The 22,325-nt window shown below is 41.5% G+C and overlaps 1 protein-coding gene across 17 annotated transcripts in view; it reads left to right on the top strand.

Annotated features, from left to right (window-relative positions):
• The window catches only part of TNC (tenascin C), a 154,475-nt gene that overhangs the window by 53,542 nt on the left and 78,608 nt on the right, over positions 1–22,325 (top strand). For 11 of the 17 annotated variants that reach the window (XM_027819671.3, XM_027819670.3, XM_043530078.1 and 8 more), the window contains exon 1: positions 7,698–8,344. The exons of 3 other annotated variants lie outside the window; for them this stretch is intronic. The gene's annotated coding sequence lies outside the window, so the exon portion shown is untranslated. Of the gene's footprint in view, positions 1–6,663; positions 7,125–7,697; positions 8,345–22,325 lie in introns of those variants that run through there. 3 more of the 17 variants (XM_043530082.1, XM_043530074.1, XM_043530083.1) reach the window with 2 other exon arrangements.

The following is a 22,325-nucleotide window of genomic DNA, read 5'->3' as shown; positions in this document are numbered from 1 at the left end:
CCCAAATTAATTTGTTAGTCTCTAAGGTGCACAAGGACTCCTCATTCTAAAAATAGAAAGTGTTATAAGAGGTTGATATTACGATCAGTAGATCTCAAAGCACTCTACAAAGGTCAGTGTATGTGTTCCTATTTCTCAGATGGGGAAACTGAGGCGCAGTGACTTGCCCAAGGCCATCCAGCAGGTCAGCAGCAGAGCCAGGGATAGAACCCATTTATCCTGAGTCCCAGTCCACTGCTCTAGCCACTAGGCAACACCAGCTTTCCTGATTTTTTTTTCTCTCCTGATAGGGGGACTTGAAATCTCTTTGATAGAGACTGCAGCTTCCTCAGTTATCTTCTCCTGCTTTGGGGTTGAAGCCTTCCCAGGTTAAGTGGAGGCTGTTCAGACCGCCTCAGCCTCCAAAGGAAGAGTTAAAGAAGGGGATACAGGAAGAGACCCTTGTAACCTGCTTCCTGTGCAGACACATTGCATAAGCCCAGTGGTTTTACTTTCAAACAGGTGCACCCCACTTCTTCTCGGGGCATAAACACAACACTTAAGACAACATCCTGCCGATAGACACATTCTAAACAAGAAAGGACTTTCTGTTCTTCTTGAGAAGCACTTCACGGAGAAAAAAGTGTGGGTAATTCCAGTGTATTTTGTACTGGAATTACTGGCCAATTATGTTTAATTAGATTATTGGGGTACAGTTCTTCTCCTTACGAGTGTGATCAATTCCTTTGAAATCCCCAGGACTGCTCATCTGATCCTGCAATCGCTGCTGATGTCCTGCTCTCCTGGGTTGGAAGGCTTGCTGCTGCGGATTGTATAGATACGCCATAAGTGTTATGTTTATAGCATTCTGTCCTGAAGTTCTTGCTCACGTTGGACTCCCAATGATATTAAGAATGGGCCTTTCAGTTCTCTGGCTTCTGATTAATGGATCATAACAGCCCCTTTGTGCTGCTGCTGTTAGGATGTAGTCAAATCTAAAGCAGGAACTTCATCAATAAGGTGGGAGCCAGAACACAACTGTAGTCATCCATAAAAGTTAAGAATCCTTTGCAAAAGTTTCTAACAAATCCCTATTTGCACTCCATTAACCATTAGAATAAGTATCGGTTCAAGCATTCATACAGGAACCATCCATGCAGCCATCCTGAGAGCTCTTAATTGGTTTGGAAGTAATCAAGGCAGGGAGGAAAATTAACTGCTAAACAGGCTACCTGAACAGCAAGTTACAAATGCCAAACACTCCAAGCAACAGAGCCAGGATAATTTATGGGTCCCTGGTAAACTGTAAGTGGAACTATGTTCACGTAAACCACTTGCTGAATAACTTCAAATGAACAAATTCGTAACAATCAAGTATGTGTCAATCCTCTGCCGACAGAAGAAAATACTGAATGCGTTGAACAAATGGCTTCTTACAAAAAGCGGAACTTTCTCTAGTAAGAAATCAAATGAGAATATTGAAAGAGAAGATGATAGCAAGGTTAGAAGAATAACACAGTCAGATTTAACATGAGCCACCTACAGGTTAGAGGCATGTAGAAGTCAAGACTTTAATGTTTTAGAAGCTCAATACTTTCAAGATATGGGGCAAGGGAAGACACAAAGGTCTAAACGCTAGCCTGACATATTTTTTTTATTCTGCTAAGCTTTTCTGAGCATTGGCTTAAAGATGAGACAATATAACAAAAGGAGATTAAATGGGCTAGGATCACAAATGTCCCTGGGCAATTACTTTTCCTAAAATCATCAGTGAGGGGACTGGGATCTGGCAGGGACCTTTCAGATCTGGTGTCCATTTAGTCAAGTAGAAAGAACCAACGCTATTATATACTAATTTTTCCATAAATCTTTCATATAACACAAAGACCTATTCCCCTGATTGATCCACCTTTAGAAAGCTTTCTTCCACCAAGTCCATTATCTAAATATTATTTTTAGCCCATTATTCCTCCTTGGTGTCCAATGTGACTAGTTCATTTTCCTCTTTACTGTATCACTTTTGTAAAATCTCAGTCTTTCATCTGGATTCACATCGGAACGTTAGAGCTGAGATACCTCTCTAATTTGTTTGCAGTTCTAAAAAAATATACTGTGCCTTCCATCTGAGAATTTCAATGTATTTTCATCCCTGTTTTATGGGTGTGGAAAATGATTTGAAGTAGTAATACAGAAAGCAGGGTAGTCAGGATTCCTAATGTCCTGCTCTAACCAGTAGAAAACACTGTTACAGCCTGCCAAGCTGTCCTGCAGTGTCTCAAGGGCATGAATCTGAAGCTCAAGGCAGACTGTTAAGAAGCAGGGCACAAATTGGTTATGAGTTCTATACTTAGATTTCATCAACCAGTTACAAAGTGTGAGCTCCTCAAGCACTAAAACAGCCTAAACATGGGCTCTCAGACAGTCGCCTTGGGTACTTTCTCTCTTGCCATCTGCGTAAACTTACAGATGATTCCTTACACCAAAGATCTTGACAATAGTCAGTTTACACCCAGTCCCAAAGGGCCAGTCATTTGCCTTAGGTCAGTTGCACCTTAGATCTCATACTTGACAACACTTGTAGCCAATCCTGTAATAAACTACCTAAAGATTTTATTAACTAGGAAAAAGGAATCAGAGTTATTTGCCAGGTTAAAGCAGGTAAAGCACAAATAAGTTCTAGTCTTAAGCTTAAGACAAATGGTCTATCTTCCATGAACTTGTCTAATTCTTTTTTTAAACGCAGTTATAGTTTTGACCTTCACAACATCCCTTGGCAATGAGTTCCACAGATCGACTGTGTGTTATGTGAAGAAGTATTACCTTTTGTTCATTTTAAACCACCTGCCTATTAATTCCATTGGGTGACCCCAGGTTCTTTTGTTATGTAAAGGAGTAAATAACACTTTTTTATTCACTTTCTCCACACCGGTCATGATTTTATAGACCTCTATCATATCCCTCCCTTAGTCATTTCTTTTCCAAACTGAAAACTCCCAGTCTTCTTAACCTCTTCTCATATGTAAGTTGTTCCGTACCACTAATCCATCTGTACATATGATCTGTATCTCTCTGTTTTTGTTCTACCTCCCAACTTTGAATTACTTGCAAATGTTATCACTGTCTCATTTGATCATTTGTCTCTAACTGGAAACACATCTCTTCCCAAATGCCTGTGCTTGAATATTTCCTGCGGCCTAAAGCCATTCAATCCAGGTATCTATTCCACTGAATAAAAGCATGATCACCTGATCATTTATGTTTAATGAGGCAGATTCATTTGAGTTGCTGCTTTCCCATCGGTATGATGCTACCTAGGATTGTGTACACTATTAGTGACACATCAGGATCCACCAAAAACACATGAATTCTCAGTACTACGGGCAAGCTGCATTCAAATCCTATTGTCAATATCTGTCTGTTCTAGGCTAAATTATTCTAGAATAGGATAGTCGAGTTTAAGTCAGAAATCCTAACCATCACTGACTACCTGAGATCCAGTAATCAATTTTCACAGAATATGATGTGATTCAGTGTACATCTGACCAGTGTTTTCCAGAATCCCAGTCTGTGAACATGAGAAGTTTGAACTGTGGTGTCCTGCCATTAGAGTCCAGTCATCCCTGGGCCCATCTATCCATTATGTCCTTCTCTACATATGTCTTGAGGTTCTATAAGTCTTATGAATGCTAAAAATCAGCCTTCTCTAGTCTAATGTTCTTTCACTGTCACATAGGATGAAATTCGCTCCCTCCCTCCTCTCTCTCAAACAAATCTTGCCATCAAAGTTTATTTCTCCAGAGAGGACGCTGCAGCAGTGAGACCTGGGCTCCTGTCCTGCTTGGTATGGACCCCAGTGCCTAAATGTGTATCTCTGATCCAGAATTCTTTTAAAGAGAATCCTCCTCACCCCCATTGATTCAGTTTTTGTTTTGCTTCTGATTCAGGGAATCATTTCATGCTGATACATAAATTAAAACACCAGTATGTGATTAGGGAGGGGTGAGTATATAGGATGAAACAAGAACAGGCCTGGGGTGAGCCAGATAAGAAGAAACAAGAACAGGTCTGAACTTTTGCCTAAAACATTAATCTCATAGGGAACCTGGCTTGAAATTTGCATAGAGTAGTGGGTGGAGAAAACAAAGGAAAATTATGGTGAACAGGTTTTAACAAGTGAAGGCAAAAGGCTGGTATTAACAGTTACTGAGACAAATACAGCAAAGGACTTTGAACAATCCAACATTTTTAGCTTTCTGTGACAGTCTCATGGATTTGGACAATGAAATAAAATGTTTTCCTAGCATATGCTAGAGTTAGGGACTGGAAGGGATAACCCTGAATGCATTGTTAATATAAGAACCATAGGAACAGAGGATTTCTTCTGTCAGATCAGAGCATTGGTACATTAAATCCAGGATCATGCTTCCAGCAGTAGTTAATAGCTGAAATTTACCTGAGGAATGGGAGGTTCTGTGGCCTGGGTTACACAGGAGGTCAGACTAGTATCATAATGGTCCCTTCTGGTCTTAATTTATGACCCCATGACACTGTGAATTCCCATAATACTCTTAGCCAACTGGGCAATGGTTATATCTGGGGAGGAAACCTTGCCTGAGCCCCCATCACACTTAACTGCCAAATAGATCACACTGCACCCAGTATTCAACGTTTGCTCTTCACAAGAGCCAGCAGTCGTGGGAGATCTGTACTAGAATAGCTGTGCCCTGAAAAGGGTTAGACAGCAAAGTAGGAAACATGCGGGTGCCCTATCTATTTGCATAACATTGTCAATGCAGCTTGAGAGAACATCAGTTCCGGTGCAACCTGCCCAGAACAATGGGGATGTGGTATTTTTAGAAGACAGTGGACCACACTCAGCTTCTCTCCCAGGTTCTATTGGTGATTCATTCATAGATTCTGAGGCCAGAAGGGACCATTGTGATCATCTAGCCAGACCTCCTGTATCACACAAACCCCAGAACTTCTCCAAAATCTTTTAGATCATCCTAGCAGACCTTTTAGAAGAGCATCCAATCTTGATTTTTAAAAACTGTCAATGATGGAAAATCCACCGTGATCCTGGGAATTTTTTATCCAGTGGTTAATTACGCTGACTGTTAAAAATGTGTGTCTTATTTCCAATCTGAATTTGTCTAGCTTCAACTGCCAGTAGTGGGGGACAACTTCTTGGAAACAGAACTGGCTGCAAACAATTGGAACAGAGGATTTCTCACTAATTGGAATGGGGGGAGGGGAGGAAGAAATCCTTCTCTTCCTCTTCTTGACAAACTCTATAGCTAATTGAAAAACAGGACAAATTTTTTGTGCCCCTCCCACCCCCCATAAAAAAAATTTCTGAAAAAATTCATTCCGTGTTTTCACAGAAAATCAAAATTCGGAAGCTTCACCAGCTTTATTTAATGTGGCTGCTGCTCCTGAGCTGCCTGGGGAAAATAGATGCCTCTGCTAACACAGAACTAGCAACCACCACTGTAAAAAATTTTGGAGGATATTTGAAATGACCAGAATATAAAGAACAGATGAGAGACAACTCCTAACATGGAGATTCTTAAAGAGCAATGATAGGCTCCCATTCAGGAAACACTTTGTTTAAATACATCCTTTATCTGTAAAAAGAAAAGGAGTACTTGTGGCACCTTTGGCCATGTCTACACTACCCGCCGGATCGGTGGGTCGCGATTGATCTATCGGGGACCGATTTATCGCGTCTAGTGTAGACGCGATAAATCGATCCCAGATCGCTCTGCTGTCGACTCCGGAACTCCACCATGGTGAGAGGCAGAAGCGGAGTCGACGGGGGAGCAGCGGCCGTTGATCCCGCGCCGCGAGGACGTCAAGTAAGTGATTCTAAATCAATCTAAGATATGTTGACTTCAGCTACGCTATTCTTGTATCTTAGATCGATTCCCCCCCCCCCCCCCGGTGTAGACCAGGCCTTAGAGACTAACAACTTTATTTGAGCATAAGCTTTCGTGAGCTACAGCTCACTTCATCGGATGAAGTGAGCTGTAGCTCACGAAAGCTTATGCTCAAATAAATTGGTTAGTCTCTAAGGTGCCACAAGTCCACCTTTTCTTTTTGCGGATACAGACTAGCACGGCTGCTGCTCTGAAACCTATCCTTTATCTGTGAAGCCCATAAATCATGTTTAACTTTAAGCCTGTGCATCAGTGTTTCCTGGATCAGGATTCTTTCCTGAATTAGCGGATGCAGAGTTGCAAACACTAGATCTGGTCAAAAAAATTCAAAATTTGAAATTTTGTTGAAAATTTTGAAATTGGGTGGGAGGCTAATCGAGGAAAATTTTCAACAGTCTTGTGATTTCTTCCCATTTTTCTTTTTTTTTTTGGACTGATTGTGGAAGTGGGTGGAATTATCTGAATTTTGACACTTTCCTTTATTTTTAAAATGCGAGGACCTATCCAATAAAATATTAAAGTTTCCATCTCTTTCTGACCAGCTTTTGAGTCAGTCCCTCCAGTTTGTCCATTAGAGGGTCAAACAATAGAATCAAATATTATTTTCTTACAAATGGTCAGAGGATTATCCAGTCTTTTTATCTGAAGTAATTATGATGAGAGTCACAGGATTCAAGGTTTAAGATGACTGCCCCAGGTCAGAAATTCTTTCCCTCCTCCATGTGCAGTAGAGCACAGTTGACCATATCTATTATGTCTGCCTTAGATATGTAAGGGTGGGCAGGATATTCCCTGTAGTGTAATTCCCTTAACACGGCAAGGATTGGTTGCTGCTGGAGGCAACATACTGGATTTGATGGACAAGTGATCTGATCCTGTGTGGCAAATCCTGAGTTCCTAGGAACAGCCAGCTGACAGGAGATGCAGTCAGAGGGGTGAAGTAGCTGGAAGGAGCCAGTCAACCAATTTTAATTCCAACCAGCGTCCTCGGATTGCAGCTCAAAAGGATCCCACTCCTTTTTAGGAGCCATATTCATCGCTTGTTCAAGCCAACCAGTGTGTTTACACTGACTCCAATGGGCTTTGGATCAGGCCAAAGGGAGTGCATCAGACGGCAGTGCTTGCTTACTGGAAGAACATCAGAGATGTGTGGTCAGGACAGTAGCTAGGTGAGGGCAGAGCTGAAACTCTGAAGGTTTTTAAAAGGTAAGTAATTGGGGTGGGCTGAATGGGCTAGTTTATACTGCCCGATAGGAAGAACATACAGGTTACGTACATACTGAAGCCAGGACACCTTTAACCCTCAGTCACAAACCTGAGGTTCAGGGAAGAATAGAGAGAACAAAAAAGATGCCCTCGAAATATACTAAAGGGGGTGGTCTGTAGATTATTGATAGCTTTGGGTGAGAAAAAGGGATGAAGGTGAGGGGGCTTTGTCCCCAACTGGATGAAACACAAGCATCACACAAGAGAACAGATTATCTCTCCAAACACACATGCACCCCAGACACACAATCCCCTTTTATCAAATCCCAAGAAGAAAGACAAGGCTTCTTTTTTCTCTCTCCTTTTCAAGGCATCAGGCTGGAGCTCAGCTCAGACTTTTCTCCTTTCCCCCTTCCACACAGCTTTTGCGTTTGCAGCAGCTCAGAGACATTAGTTAATGAGAATGCAAGGTTGCAGTTACATGGGCCTCCACCTCAGCTGGTGTAAACTGGCATAAACCAAGTGAAGTTTGGCTGATTTACACCAGCTGAGGGGACCGTGATGTGTAAGAAGCATCTTTGGAACTGGAATCCTGCTTGCCACCCTCCTGCTCTTACTGGATTTTATTTCACAGCATTAAAAAGAGGGGGAAAGTCTAAAAACTCTGATAATATACTTTGCTGATGCTGTAAGGAAAATATTCTCCTCTGAGTCACTTGCCTTGAGCTCACTTTTTTTTTTTTTTTTTCCCTCATGGAGCAGGGGGTTTCCTTCTTTAGCCATAAACTGCATGCAAATACCTTTGTGTGTGGTGTGTTTCAGTTTGACAAGCTAACCCACGCTCCAAAGGGACTCGGGAGGCTGTTCCTTTAATAAGCCAACTGGAAAAAAAAAAGTGGAAAGCTTGCCTTGAGGCATCCCATTACAGTGGAATGAGACAAGGATCAGGGCTTCTAGCTCAGCTATAAAAACCAGGCAGAAGCTGGCTGCTCTGACCATAGTTTGCCTTACTGTCAAACATCTCTCTCTCTCTCTTTCTCTCTCTCTCTCTCTCTTTCTCTCTCTCTCTCTCAAACACACACAGACTATAAGACAAGACAACTTTTTCTCAGTTTTGACAGGACAGCAACAAAGTGGAAAGCCGGTTGCTGATTTTTACATCCTATTTATTTCATGGAGGCTGCTTGTGGTGGGATCTAATTCATATCAAAGCTTGTAAGGTAAGTCTGCTTCATCACAAATTGCTAAATCTAAAAACCCCCTAAACAAGAACAGCGACAAAAACTCTCCGGAGCTTTTTCTTTTTTTAAGCTTGCAATAATAGACTGTGCCCTAGTGAACTTTACAGTCACTGCTTTTATTCAGTCTGAGCTGCCAGAGGATCTCATCTGGGAACAGTTTTTCATGAAGTGTGCATGCGTTCAGTCTGTTTTTATTTTCTGAGGTCTGATATAATCAGATGAGTGTCTCAGTGGCATTGGCCTGAACAAATGCATGAACCAATCAATGAATGAATGAGTGTGGGGATTGCTGAGCTCTAGATGTGGGGAAATCCAGATGAAATGTGGGTGAGAAGGTGGGTACAAAATGAATGTCTGGGTGGAGTGGAATTCTTGAGGTTCACTTTGCTACTCAAGTAACTAAAGAAGGTGGCCCCCCTATCAGATCAAGCCCACTTCTAATTCTTAGGCACTTCAAATAATTCTCATCACTAGACTGTTAGGTATGAATTGAAAAGAGTTGGAAGGTTTTAATTTTTAATTGGCCACTTCCCTTGCGCTAAAGTTTTTTTTTTTTCCCCTCACCTTTTTTCCCCGCACTGGGCTCCATTTTCTTCCACAAGTACAGTGACATCTGACTCTGTATTGGGGGACAAAAGACAAAGGCACACGCAGCTGGTATTTTATTACTAAGTATTTAAATGGCAGGACAAGGGGACTCCAGGGTAGAGGGCTGAAATTCTGCCATCATGATAGGTAAAAACGAGCCACTTTCTGTACTAACGAGAGTTACTTTCTCATGATTAGCCAATTATTTCCCTGTGCATTACAATTTTTGGCATTACTAGTGATCCTATTGGCTTAAATTGCTTCAGCTGATAGAGAAGACTGTAATCCTCGGCTTTGTTTAATGGTTAAGTCCTACTTCAGAACTTTCTGTAGTTATATCATTTTTAAGTGTTCTCCCTTTGTGTTTTACAACTTAATATCTGGTTAATGAGAAGAACTAGGTTTGGGCTAGTATTTTCACCTTAACAAAACTTTCGTTGCACTGGGCAGATAAAATGTTACTTTTATGCTGTCTGGCATAAATGGAAAACCATGACACGTCTCTAGTGTACAGTAGAGACACCCATAGTCCAGAGGCACAAGACAGGTATTCTTTACCAATACTTCATTTATACAGAAGCTGGAACAAAAGGCAGTACACTGCAGTGATTCAGTGACTAGGGCAGAAAGTCTGATTAGTATCTTGTTTTCCCACCAGTTCATTTAGCAAATGTCTTCCTTTAGTGAATGTTCATTTTCAAACTTCCCCTCCATATGCTGGAATAAAGTAGCAGAGAGGAAAACTTACAACTACACACATTCAATTAGTTAGAAAACATGGTCTATCTAACATGTATCAGAGTGTCTGTATGTGCCCCGAAATGCTTTAAAACAAGAGCCTGTAAATGGTATGTACTGTTTGATGACTTAGCAAGTATTAACTCTTTTATAACAGAGAGCTAGAGAGAGACCTAGATATGGTATGGGAGTTTTCTCTTTTGTGTCTTTTTTCATTTCACATTTCTAAGCAATAAATCTGAAAAATCGGATTGTTTTTTATCAAATCAACATGCGCAATTAAAATCAAGCTGAACTAGTAATGTTACTGGGTTTTCACACCAGTTATCAGGGAGTTCATGCTCAGCCTCATGCTGCAGGTGTTCCCCCTCTCCCCTATCAGCCCAGCAGAGAGTTTGCATCTTAATGAACGTGGGGATTAGCAGCTGTAAAACAGCTGAGTAAAAAGGGACTAGTTAAAAGACTCCATCCTGCACACACCCTCACTGGCCCCATTGCACTCATTGTCTGCAGCAAATTACTATTCATGTGCCAGATTTTCTCTTCACTAATGTCATCCTATGTCTCCTTTCATCCCAGAGAAGAGGCTTTTCTAGTTACAGTATTGATGCTATCCATGCCCTTGGAGGAGCCCTATGATCCACAGAAAAGCATGCATCTTGCAGATTAGAGTGCTGAGGCTTGTCTGACAGCAAAGCTGGTGTCACATAGCAAGAGGTGTCAGACAGTACATATTGCTGAGCCAGCCCCAATAAAGGGGGACCTAAAAAAACCCCGCCCTTCCATTGAATTCGTGCTGCTGGGTGCCCCATAAAATTTGACTCCGCAGCACTTCCCAAAGTTACTGTAACTCTGGCCAGACTGCATAACTTTTATAGGGAAATCCCTTCTTTTGCTAGCCTCGCCACACTCGGGATAGACTGTCTGCCCTCCCTCTCCCCCAAAATAATTGCAATTACTCTTAACTATCATGTTACCAGCCTGGAATTTCAAAAGGTGTTTGGAGTTGGATAGTGGTGGCTTATTCATCATAAACCTGCCGTTTATAAAATCCCTATAGTACATAAAAGGACTCTCTCATAGGTGCAGATGTCCTGGGATGCTTTACCAAGACTGTCAAAGCTCTCTTGATTAAAGATATTCTTTCACTTAAGGATAAGCAAGACCAGATTAGATAGCTGCAGAGTCTATATTTCTCCGGGTAGGTTCCATACTCTCCTTCCTTCTCTGCTGTCAAAATACAGAACTGAAAATGGGTTTTGTTGCGAGTCTAAAGCTTAGCAGCTTCATAACCTCAAGGGATATCATCATGTGAAATAATGGCGACCCACTTACAGCTGTTTGCTACTCTTCTGATAATACACGTCTCATCTAATGTTTGCCTAGGCTTGTATGACTTTGACATGTAAGGCATTTTGGATGCAAAGCCATCATGGAAAATGCTAAGTATTAATAATTTGGTTTTTTGGATTGCATGAATTGACAATGGAGAATGAGAATTTATACCAGTCCTCTGGTGAACCTCACATTATATAACCTCACCCTTGCAGAGCTGCTAAGTTGACATAGTGAGTTTACTTTAATTAGAGTATAATAAACCTCTTACTGCATAAGATCTGGGTTCAGATTTGAACTTGGACACAAGTGAAAAAGAGTTGGGTGGTCTCTGCGTAGTTACCAACTACCCATTTGTCTACCTTACAAACTCCACACATAATTAAACATAAGAGACACATGGGGAGGTTGAAAATTACTCCAGTCTGAAGTCTGGGACTTGATATATTCAGCCCTGGACACATGCCATAAAGTCATTGCTAGGTAAAGGGCCAATGACAGTTTTAAGGTCCAATATCTCCTAAACCTCCAGAGTTAGAAATGCATGATTTATACTGCTGGAAAGTTAAGACTTTCATCTTTCCAATGGTAGAAGGCATTTGTTTTGAACTCTAGCAGGCTGTAAGACATTGGTCTGTAAAAATATGTTCTAATTTACCATCTTGTTTTCCCCCCACCTACCTAACTTAAATTCTTAAATGGCTTTTTTTTTTCCAAGTAGCACTGTCTCAGGAACTGAGACTTTCATTTAAAAAAAAAAAACAATTTATAAAATATATAAGTCTGAAAATATGGTAAAGCATTAATACCTCATCCTAGCAGTTTTCAAGATAATAGCTGCAATATGATCACAGAAAGCATGTTACAACTGAAGGGCGGGAAGCTAACAAAGATGGGAATCAGAATGACATGATTTTACGGACCAGTCTCACATGATCTTCCAGGGATAGAAATATTATGGCAGACAATACAAATCATTTTAGGATCGGTAAAGTTTGGTCCTAGATTTGTGCCTGAAATTACACTTGAGTCCCTGGGCCAAGGAATGGAAGAACAGGGGACAGTTGCAGGTCAATACTGAGCTATGAGACTTACTCTCATTGGTAAAGTGCTTTGAGATCTATGGATGGAAAGGACTTCCAAGGGCCTGATCCAAAGTCCATTGAAATCAACTATCATGACCAGTGATGCTTGAACAATTTTTATAGTGGGGGTGCTGAAGGCAGAAACCATGTATTTGGGTTGTTATTACTACTTCAAGCCTGGGGTTGCTGCAGCACCCCTAGTTCCAGCACCTATGACCATTGCCTTCAGTGGATTTTGGATCAGACCTCTTAAGCTGTTGTTGTTATGACTACATTAGTTGGGGGTCTCTTTGTGCTAGGTGCTGTATATACACTTAGAGACAGTCCCTGTCCCCAGAACCTTACAAATAGACAAGATAGAAACATTATTACTGATGGCTGTAAAAGCTCTTTGTGTGATTCAAAGGGAAGAAATGAAATGAATGTTCTTTAAAGAAGAAAAATGCCAGAAAGAAGCAAAATGAACAATTCTCAGATACCTCGTTGAGCTATTTCAGTTTCCACTGGGCTGTGGGGTGTGTACCATGCCTGTAGATGGCCCCGCTATCTACTTGTGCATTCCCCACTCCAGCCAATCCAAGTTGAAGTTAAATGCCTTCTGCATGTGGGGAAAGTTAAAAACTGGGCATTCTTCCAGTAAATAAAATCCCCCAAAGTGTGATGGAACTAAGCTGCACAAAATGGTTGGGACAGGAATGGGAGAGGATTCTTTGGGACAAGGGGTACCTGTGGGCCTAGCCAGACGTTTGGATGCACGACGAAGGAATATTATGAGGTCCATAGTGCGGTGCAGAAAAAAACGTTACCTATGGTCTTTTTCTAGCCTTCGTAAACAGGAGAAAAGCTGTTACAACGTAAATGTGATTTGGATTATATATCTTTCATCATACTTAGATGAGAAAAAAATATCTTATTAGGATTTCTCTCTGTGTCATTCACACACCCCAAATCCCATTGCTAATACACACAGCAATATAGGGCCATATCCTCAGCTGGTTAAAATCAATGTAGCTGCACTGACTTCAGAAGAACTAGGCTAACGTACACCAGCTGAGGACATAGCTCACAAACGGTCCATAATAAAACACAAGTAAGATATTGCTCCTTGGGCTATGGAGCCAATGGAAATGATGTCCCATTTACCTCCCTCCCCCATATATATATGAAAGGCTTATTTGTAAGTTGGATTCAAAAGACAAATTCATTCCGAGCTGACTCGGACATTAGAAATATCCTCAAATTCACATCCTTAATGGTGTTGCCACTGTAGTTTCAATTAAACTAACCTTGGCTGTTGCCAAGTTTTAAGAATTTCTAACCAGAAAATCCCTGTCTGCAAATAGCCTGTGGCATTTTGTATTCTTCAGAAAATGGAGGGTAGCCTTGCCAAGGTTTCATTCAGTCACCCATCACATATTAGCCATTCTTCCTCAGCAAGAGGGGAGTTCTGGTGCCTACTTATAAAGATTACTCACACAGAAAATGCTTTCCTTTTAACCAGAACTGCATGAGGAGCAGAAAGGAAGCTTTCTTCAATTCATATAGCTGTTTGGTTTCCAAACCCCTAACAAAAATGATATTGTTTCATGGCTAGAAAAACCTATTCTTTTTAGTACTTGACTAAGAAGAACACGGTGATGGAAACGAATTAGTTTTAATACAGACGCAAACAAAAAATCAAATCTTAGAAATTAAAAAGATCAGTTAGGATATCTCTTAGATATCTTGTCCATCCTCGTGCTGAGCTGTAGATCTAGCAAGAGATGAACTGGGTATAGTTTTAGACTGAGGTTTTCAAGATGGCCCATGGAGGGGTGCTGAACTCACTTATTTTCCTTTGAAAATCACTGGTAGATGGCCCTGATTCAGCAAAACACGTTATAATCTGTCCTGCATCATCAGAACAATTTAAGCACACGCTTAAAGTGAAGCATGTGATTAAGATCCTTGCTGAACCGGGGAGTTAATCTTAAAGTTTAACTCTGTGGGCCTGATTCTTATTTACCCTTATGCCTCTTGACACCACTGTGTAAAATAGTCTGAGAGTGGGTGTAATGTTTTTCACTCTGATGCTCAGGCCTCTCAATCCTTAGGCCTGTGGGGTTGCTTTTACTTAAACACACACACACTCATGTGTCATTATGGTTATTGGCATCTCTAAGGTGCCCAAAACTGTGGTACTTAAGCATCACTACACCAGATTGCTTTTCAGGAAAGCGATCAAATTTTCCATTCCCCCCATGGGCTCACAATTACAGTGACCCAATGATCACCTAATTACTGCATTGCCAAGTCTGTTATAAAGAGTACAAGATCCAAAGAGTGTGACATGCCAAAAGGGGACAGAAATGGATTTCCACTTGCCTGGTCTCTCTCAATCTGACTCTGATCTGGTCACACTTCTGAAGCTATATCGCTGTTCTACTAGTCATATTTTACTGATTATATCATCTTTGATATGGTACTGCCACGGACATTTTGGGAAAGTCAGTTTATTCTTGTGATTTATTTGTTTGGGATCTCTTAAGGGCGGATTATGAACCCTTTACTCAATTGGTGGTCAATTACTTACACAAATACCCTCATTGGCACTACCCTGAGTAATGGCTCATCATCATGAGTAAGGCATTTACAATCTGGCTCCAAATTAATAGTGTTGTTTTAAAGGGGTAGGGCCTGATTCTCAATTACTCTAAGGCCACCTTACAGTACTCTGAAAGTGTGAAGGAGCCTTACATTGAGTGTAAATATAACTTGCAATTGGTGTAAACTCTAAAGTCCTTGTACACAACCAGATGGGTGCACACTGCTAGATGGGTGCAAAGGGCTTAGTGTAAATGAGAATTAGTCCTGAAGTGTCTAATTTATCTTCAATTGCTTTATATATGGACAGAGCTTATCCTATTAATCAGGGGGCTGTTAGCATTGCACTCAGAGCTGGAAAGTTGAGTGAGACCAGAATGCATAACGCTCCATGCAGAACACTGAGCTAGTTGTATTGTAAAGAAACTTCAGCTTGCCCAGGATGCAGCAATGTGTGTTGACCTGATTCTGATCTGACTTGCATCCATGTAAGTCAGGAGTAACCTCTCGTGGAATTACAGCAGTGTAAAACCAGTACGGGTGAGAGGAGAGCTGGGTCTGTTGAATGCTTTTCAGTGGATAGAACGTATTACACCTGTGCTTCACCAATGCCATTGTTTGAAATTCATTTAATTTCTGCATGCAATTAAAGGGATCGGTTTTCCTCTGTGCAACCAGATGAGCTTAGAGACTGCAGGCCAAATTCTCTGTTGATGTCAGTGTGTTGACTTCAGTGGAGATCTGCTAGCATAAAATTGGGCCCTGCCTGCCTCCTCAGGTTCCACAGCTCAAGTTGCAGTCAGACATGGCTCTTGAGTGGATAGATCCCAAGCGAATATGTTCGAGAGAATGGGTCAGGATGTTCTTGGAGGATTCTCAAATCTCCCGTCAGCTCAGCAGAGCCTCAGTTTGTTGACATTCCGAACAATGTGCAAGGTGTCTCTGTGCAGACTTCTTGCACAAGTGCAGTCATTGATTCAATGCACCATTTGCTCAGAGCTGCCCGTGTGTCTAGATTTTCTGTTCCCCTACACGATAAAAGCTTATGCTTTACATCAAAGTACCAAGGAGCATTTCAGGCTGAGTTAAGCAGGAAAGATCTACTTCTTGTTTCAAGTGTTCTGCCCCCATTTCCCTCATGGTTTGTGGATTTGATCTGTTGGCGGGGTTTTTTGCGCCCTCTGGAGTGGACTCCATCCCATCTCTGCCTCTCAACAATATATTTTGCTCATAAAATAGAGGGTCTAAGGAAGGATCTACAACTCCACTGCTGGTCTCCAAAGAAGCAAGTTCTTGATTTCATTATATCTGACAGAATTAGGCCAAGCAACTATCTAGCCTTGAGGGAGACCGACTTCTAGGAATTATTTCTGTGATCTCATGTGTTGGTAAAATGTGCATGTTCCTGCAAATTTAAAATGTTAGTACCAAGGACAGAGGAGTTCTCAGCTGGGATGGAATGCAGGCCAAGTAAACCATGAATTCTTTAAAAAATTAGGGTTATCTCAAAGGAGTGTTGCCAGCTCACTCCCTCAGCACCTAGTAAGAGGAAGTCATAAGCCCCCTGGGGTTGGGAGGGAAGCAGTAATATTTCACATAGCTGAGAGCAGTGTCTGTTTATGGTGAGATCTGAGGGACGCATCATCCCAATGTGTAATCCGCAGAGCTGGAATAATTATGTGGTTAAAGCAAAGCAAAATTACAAACTGCAGTGCAAAGAACCACAACCTTTACTTAAAATATCTTTCCACCTCCCAACCAATTGCCATCTTAGCCATTCATATCTTTTAAACACTTTGTCTTTTTTCAGGCCAATGCACAAGTGTGCCAATTGTGTTCTCTAGTTACAGCTAAGTCATAAAGAAAGAAGATGACCACTCCATTTGCCTCTATATGCAAAGATCCCTCTACAAAGTTAACTTAAAAGAAGGGACTGTGCTATATTTGGCTTATGGAATGGGACACGGGATAATTGCATGCTGGCTTTGTGACCCCAGTATAAATCTTTTCACTTGATAACGTGGTGCTTTATTTTCATAAGAGCCCACGTTCTATGAAATAACAAACAAAATTACAACACAAATCCTTTGATTGGCCAAGAAGGCCAATGGCATTTTGGGATGTATAAATAGGGGCATTGCCAGCAGATCGAGGGACGTGATCGTTCCCCTCTCTTCAACATTGGTGAGGCCTCATCTGGAGTACTGTGTCCAGTTTTGGGCCCCACGCTACAAGAAGGATGTGGAAAAATTGGAAAACGTCCAGCGGAGGGCAACAAAAATGATTAGGGGACTGGAACACATGACTTCTGAGGAGATGCTGAGGGAACTGGGATTGTTTAGTCTGTGGAAGAGAAGAATGAGGGGGGATTTGATAGCTGCTTTCAACTACCTGAAAGGGGGTTCCAAAGAGGATGGCTCTAGACTGTTCTCAGTGGTAGCTGATGACAGAACAAGGAGTAATGGTCTCAAGTTGCAGTGGGGGAGGTTTAGGTTGGATATTAGGAAAACCTTTTTCACGAGGAGGATGGTGAAACACTGGAATGGGTTACCTAGGGAGGTGGTGGAATCTCCTTCCTTAGATATTTTTAAGGTCAGGCTTGACAAAGCCCTGGCTGGCATGATTTAGTTGGGGATTGGTCCTGCTTTGAGCAGGGGGTTGGACTAGATGACCTCCTGAGGTCCCTTCCAACTCTGATATTCTATGATTCTATGATTGGGTAACTCCAGGGAGGGATGAATTTGGCTTGCTATTTCTATAGGCTATGTGTGATCATAACCTCACCTTTGTGCAAAATGAACAGTCATTTAAATATGAATGAATATTATGTGCTGATAACATAAGTGCTTTATTCCCTAACTGCAAGCTTTAGCATAATTACAAAACTATTTTTAAAAACATAATTTATGTTTTCACTGTGACAGAAAGCGAACTCGAAAGTGAAGAGATGCTATTAGTCAAATTACGCTCTCCTTTTCACCATTGTCATTCTAGTGTATCACATTTGACTAGCGTGGAGTCACTCTGGATTTAAACCAGTGTCTCTGAGGAAAAAAGGGGCAATGAAAATCTTAGAATATAGAAAAAGGAATCAGACCCCCAAAGTACGCATAAGGGGTTCAACGTGTGTGGAATGGGTTCATGGTTATTGGTCAGATCTTGAAAGCTCCATTTTGTTTTTACACATCCTTCTCAGTACTGCTGACCCCGAGCCTTCAAAAATCATGAACCTGGCCTGAAAATTATGACATTGGGGGTGGGGGGGGGAGAGGGGGCTCATTTTATTTCTCTTATGTTTTCTAAGCCTATAGGTCACACTGTCTTCCTGCTTTTAAGCTTTTTCCTGCAACCAGAAGGCTAGAAACTTACTTAAAACAAAGAGAGCCTGAGGGTGGTTTTTCTTTTTTGGATAACATGATTCCAGGTGCTGGGTTTTTAAGAGAAATACCAAATATCACAAGACTCCTAATATGAGAGCTGGCAACAGTGAACTACTCTTAGTTGCCCCTCTACTTTGTTGATGTTAGTTGGCAAATTTATTGTAGGGGTGTCAGTGGTGGATTTGAGGAGAGATTTGAATGCAGTCAGGGTGGTGGTCTTGTAGACAGCTCTGAAAGGACTGCTCATGCATAGAGAGTAGAATGGAAGAAACTGCAAAGATTGTTTTGAAAGAAGCAGACAAACTGGCCATCTAGGGAAGGATCCTCTTCAGAGAGGTGGTGATGGGAAAGAGGGCGAAGCACTAAATCTGAAGGTCTTTCCATGAATACTGCTGCTCTTTGTTTCTAGGTGCAGTGGTTTCTCAGCCTAAACACGTTTAGATGTTTGGTTATAGTAATTCTCGCTCACACTGGTGGGATAAATTAATCATCAAAGTTGGGTGGGGAAGAAATCCACCCCCATCACATGGGCGGGGGGGGGGGGTGCTGGAGGTTTTATTGCTTTCCTCAGGAGCAGTGATAGTCAATTTGTTCTTTATTGTGGACTACTTACAACAGGTCAAGGAGACTCCCCTCCCAATCACACACGTTCTCTGTGGTCGCTATAGTGCAAAGGAAAAGCAATATTATGGCAGAACTGGAGACATGAGGAAAATCAAATCATTTTAATACAATGAGTTGGGCTGTTTATGTCCCTTATTCTGTAGCTGTGCTTCTTTCCTTCTCTCTGTGTTGTCCAACATCTCTTCTGATCTGCAGCCCCCACTGTCACCCTCTTTGCCAGTTAGTTCTGTTGGCGAACTCTCTCAAACTGTGTTTTTCATCTGCAAACTTGACCATGATTGAATTTACACCAAAGAAACACCCATGAAGGAGACTTAATTGCAGTCTTTGATGTCGGCCTCGCAACCCAAACAGGTATATAACGGAGATGCTGCTTCAGAACTCAGAGTAGCAGCCATGTTAGTCTGTATCCGCAAAAAGAAAAGGAGTATTTGTGGCACCTTAGAGACTAACAAATTAATTTGAGCATAAGCTTTCGTGAGCTGCAGCTCACTTCATCGGATGCTTCAGAACTGATTCAAATGATGGCAGGCAGGACCACAATTGCATTTTGTGACCACCGCATCTCTATGGACTATGTGGAAGTAAGCGACTCAGATTCTATGAACCTGTTGAACAGCATCACTAAAGGAGAAACTTTCTTTGGATTGAGTGGACGCCATACTGTGATTAGAGGCATGTGAGTGGGCACTAATGTACTTTCACCCTTCTTGACTTCTTTTATATGTATTTTGGTTTTGGCTTAGTAACAATAACACACTGTATAGCACCTTCATCCAATGATCTCAAAGTGTGGCAGAAATGTGAGTAAGCTGAGTTTTGAGACACCCCTATGAGGCATTATGTGTATTTTACAGATGGCACAGCTGAGGCAGAGTCCAGTGGACAAATTGAGAGTAGATCTGTAAGGTTATGTTAAAGAAAACCGCCTCAGAAATACTTTATTCCACTTGCTAGTGTGTAAATCTGAATGAAAAGAACTCTAAATTTATGTAACTTACACTTTTTTCCAACCCTTTCATATTTAAGAAGGTGTAAATTAGAGTAAAGCAAAGGGCATTTTAACTTACAGACTCCTGTTGGTCGTATTTCTTGTCACACTTGCATATTCTGTCCCATCTCTATGTGAAAGAAACCAATCTAGAGGCGAACTGATGCTTAGGAACGTGTAAGTTACAAGTTAATAGAAGAGAGCCGCACTCATGTCTAACAGAGTAAGTCAGTCACTGTAAGATGGTGTAAATTACATATTGGAGGGTGCAGGGTCAGATGAACAGCAATTTAGACTCCTCCTACTTGGAATTAGTGGGCCAAAAATTGCTCTCATGTACCTCAGTATAAATTCAGAGTAACTCCATGAAACTGTAAATGAGAACGAACTTGTGCAGTTAGTCTTAACTTCTCTGGGCCCAATTCAGAACTGATGCCAAGTGGCTTGCCCAGCATCCGGCAGCAAGTCAGCAAAAGAACCAGGAACAAAACCCAGAAGTTCTGGTTCCCAGCTTCCGACCATTGTGACCTAATGGAAACTAACCCTTCGGGGCTATGTGAAATGGACTGTTGAAAGTCTATGGATGGTTGCGGAAGAAACAGTGGGGGTTCTGGAAATGAAACAGAGCTTTGTCTATGAAATTAACATACGTTGCTATGATTAATACGGAGAAGAATACAAACTTCATAGTTTGAAACTGTGTCTGTGAAACACTTGGAATAATTCAGAGTGAAGTCACTTATGTCTATCCAAAAAGTAATGAGCTCCCGAGAAAGTGTAAATTGGCACAGAAACTTTCCAAAGACAAGTTTAGAAATCTGTTGATCTTTTCCAGCCATGCGTACATCTTTGCTAAAGGCAGGAAGAGCAAGAGTAAGCAAATACTTTTACCATTAGGAACAGTTTTATTAAAAGGTACAGATTGTAGGATTGATTTTGCTGTATGATTAAGCACAAATATTGCTTTGGCTGTGGAAGGCTTTTTACTGGAAAAGGCACTAATCTGGTTTTTAGCTTCCTTGAGTGCTGCTTATGGACCTGTTTCCATATTTAAGAGTCCAGCAGCTCCATATGGGTCTGCAGAAACTAATGGGTAAGACTGATTTCTGTGCCGCAAATGCTGGGGGTGGGGAGCAGGGCAGGGGAGTTTACAACAGGAGACAAAACAAAAGGAAAGTGCAAACCCAGACCTTCTGTTTCCATGGAGTCATTTTGAGAAGGCATATTTCTATAGTTCCGCTTCCGTTTTTAGAACAGAGCCTTCTTTTTCCCCCGGATTTCATCCCCTTGTTGCTGTTCACATTGCTGATGTATACTGGTGTTTCTAATCTATATTCTTTGTCTATGTTGTATCTGCCAGAGGCATTTTAATTCCAGCCCTGGAAACTACAGTAAGAATGGAGATTGCTTTGCAGTTTCGGGAGGGGAGTGTGGGGAGGTAGTATTTAGTAGATGCATAGTGCCCTCTTTTTATTTTATTTTCTCTCAGGTTTGTAGCAAATTGCTCTACTTGGCTGAGTGCTTTGCACCCTGCCGGGATTCTGAATGTAGCTTGAAAGCACCCCACTGACCTGCTTGTTTTGTTTCTCTTTTGCGAATTCCTGTTTCCAGAAAATTATGCTCAAATAACCAAGCTCTCTGCAAAAACAAGCTTTGTGCACGGACTGGATTTCCTGCTAGCCTGTGCCTCTTTTGAGGCAGTGAGAATTGGGTTGCAAGAGAAGGATGGGGTTTGCTCTTCCATTGCTCCCTCCCAATTTTCCATCTATCAGAAATATTACTCACTCTGATCATATTCTGTCCCCTAAAACATCCAGATTGTCTGTCCTGGCTTGGATGAAAATCACTCCGCAGTTTCAGCCGAGTATTGCGTTCTTCACTTCTGTCCTAAAGCAAGAAACATGTCAGCTGTTTAACAGTGTATGTCATCACTACACAACAGTGATGCTGTTAAACAGCTGATATGTTTCACCATAGAGTGAGGGTGCATTTTGCGTGTGCACATGCATATGAAGTTATTCTTATGCTCAGCTCGTAAAGACCTTGGGGATTCTTTGAGATCAAAGGCATTGGGTAAATGTAAAATATTAGCTCCAAATGCAAAGTTTGGATTTTATTCCAGCTACACATCATCCCCAAAGGCTGTAGGGTTTTGTTAGTATTATCGCTTATTTCCATACATTCATCTTGTTTGCCTAGTCTGCTGACCACATGTTGGCTCCAAACAAAGTCTTCGATCTAGTATTGTTCTAAATCCAGGCAGCTTCATGGTGTTCTGCCCATTTATTTTCTCATGAGGACTTCCTCCCTGATGCAAAAGATAACCCATCCTATAGATAGCATGTGGGAATAAAAGAAGTTTCCTTATCAGGGAAATCAGACTCCAATTATTCTAATGTATTTAATTACTGGCATGGCTGTGGCGCTCCTGAATATTGTATCTAACTGTGAGCTAGGGGATTCTTCAATGCCTTTCATCTGAGGTTGTTAGTGCACTTTACGAACATTCATTCATTCAGCCATGCTTCCCCTTTGAGAATTTGTAAATGCGCAAACTGAGGCGCACTGGTTAAGTTACACAGCGCTATGAGAGACAATAATATAGAAGCAAGGAATCCTGAATCCTAATCCCCTGT

Source organism: Chelonia mydas, chromosome 16 (assembly GCF_015237465.2).
Source record: "Chelonia mydas isolate rCheMyd1 chromosome 16, rCheMyd1.pri.v2, whole genome shotgun sequence".
Classification (NCBI taxonomy): Eukaryota; Metazoa; Chordata; order Testudines; family Cheloniidae; genus Chelonia; species Chelonia mydas.
Note: the sequence above shows the minus strand (reverse complement) of the source record. Positions and strands in the feature narration are given on the sequence as shown.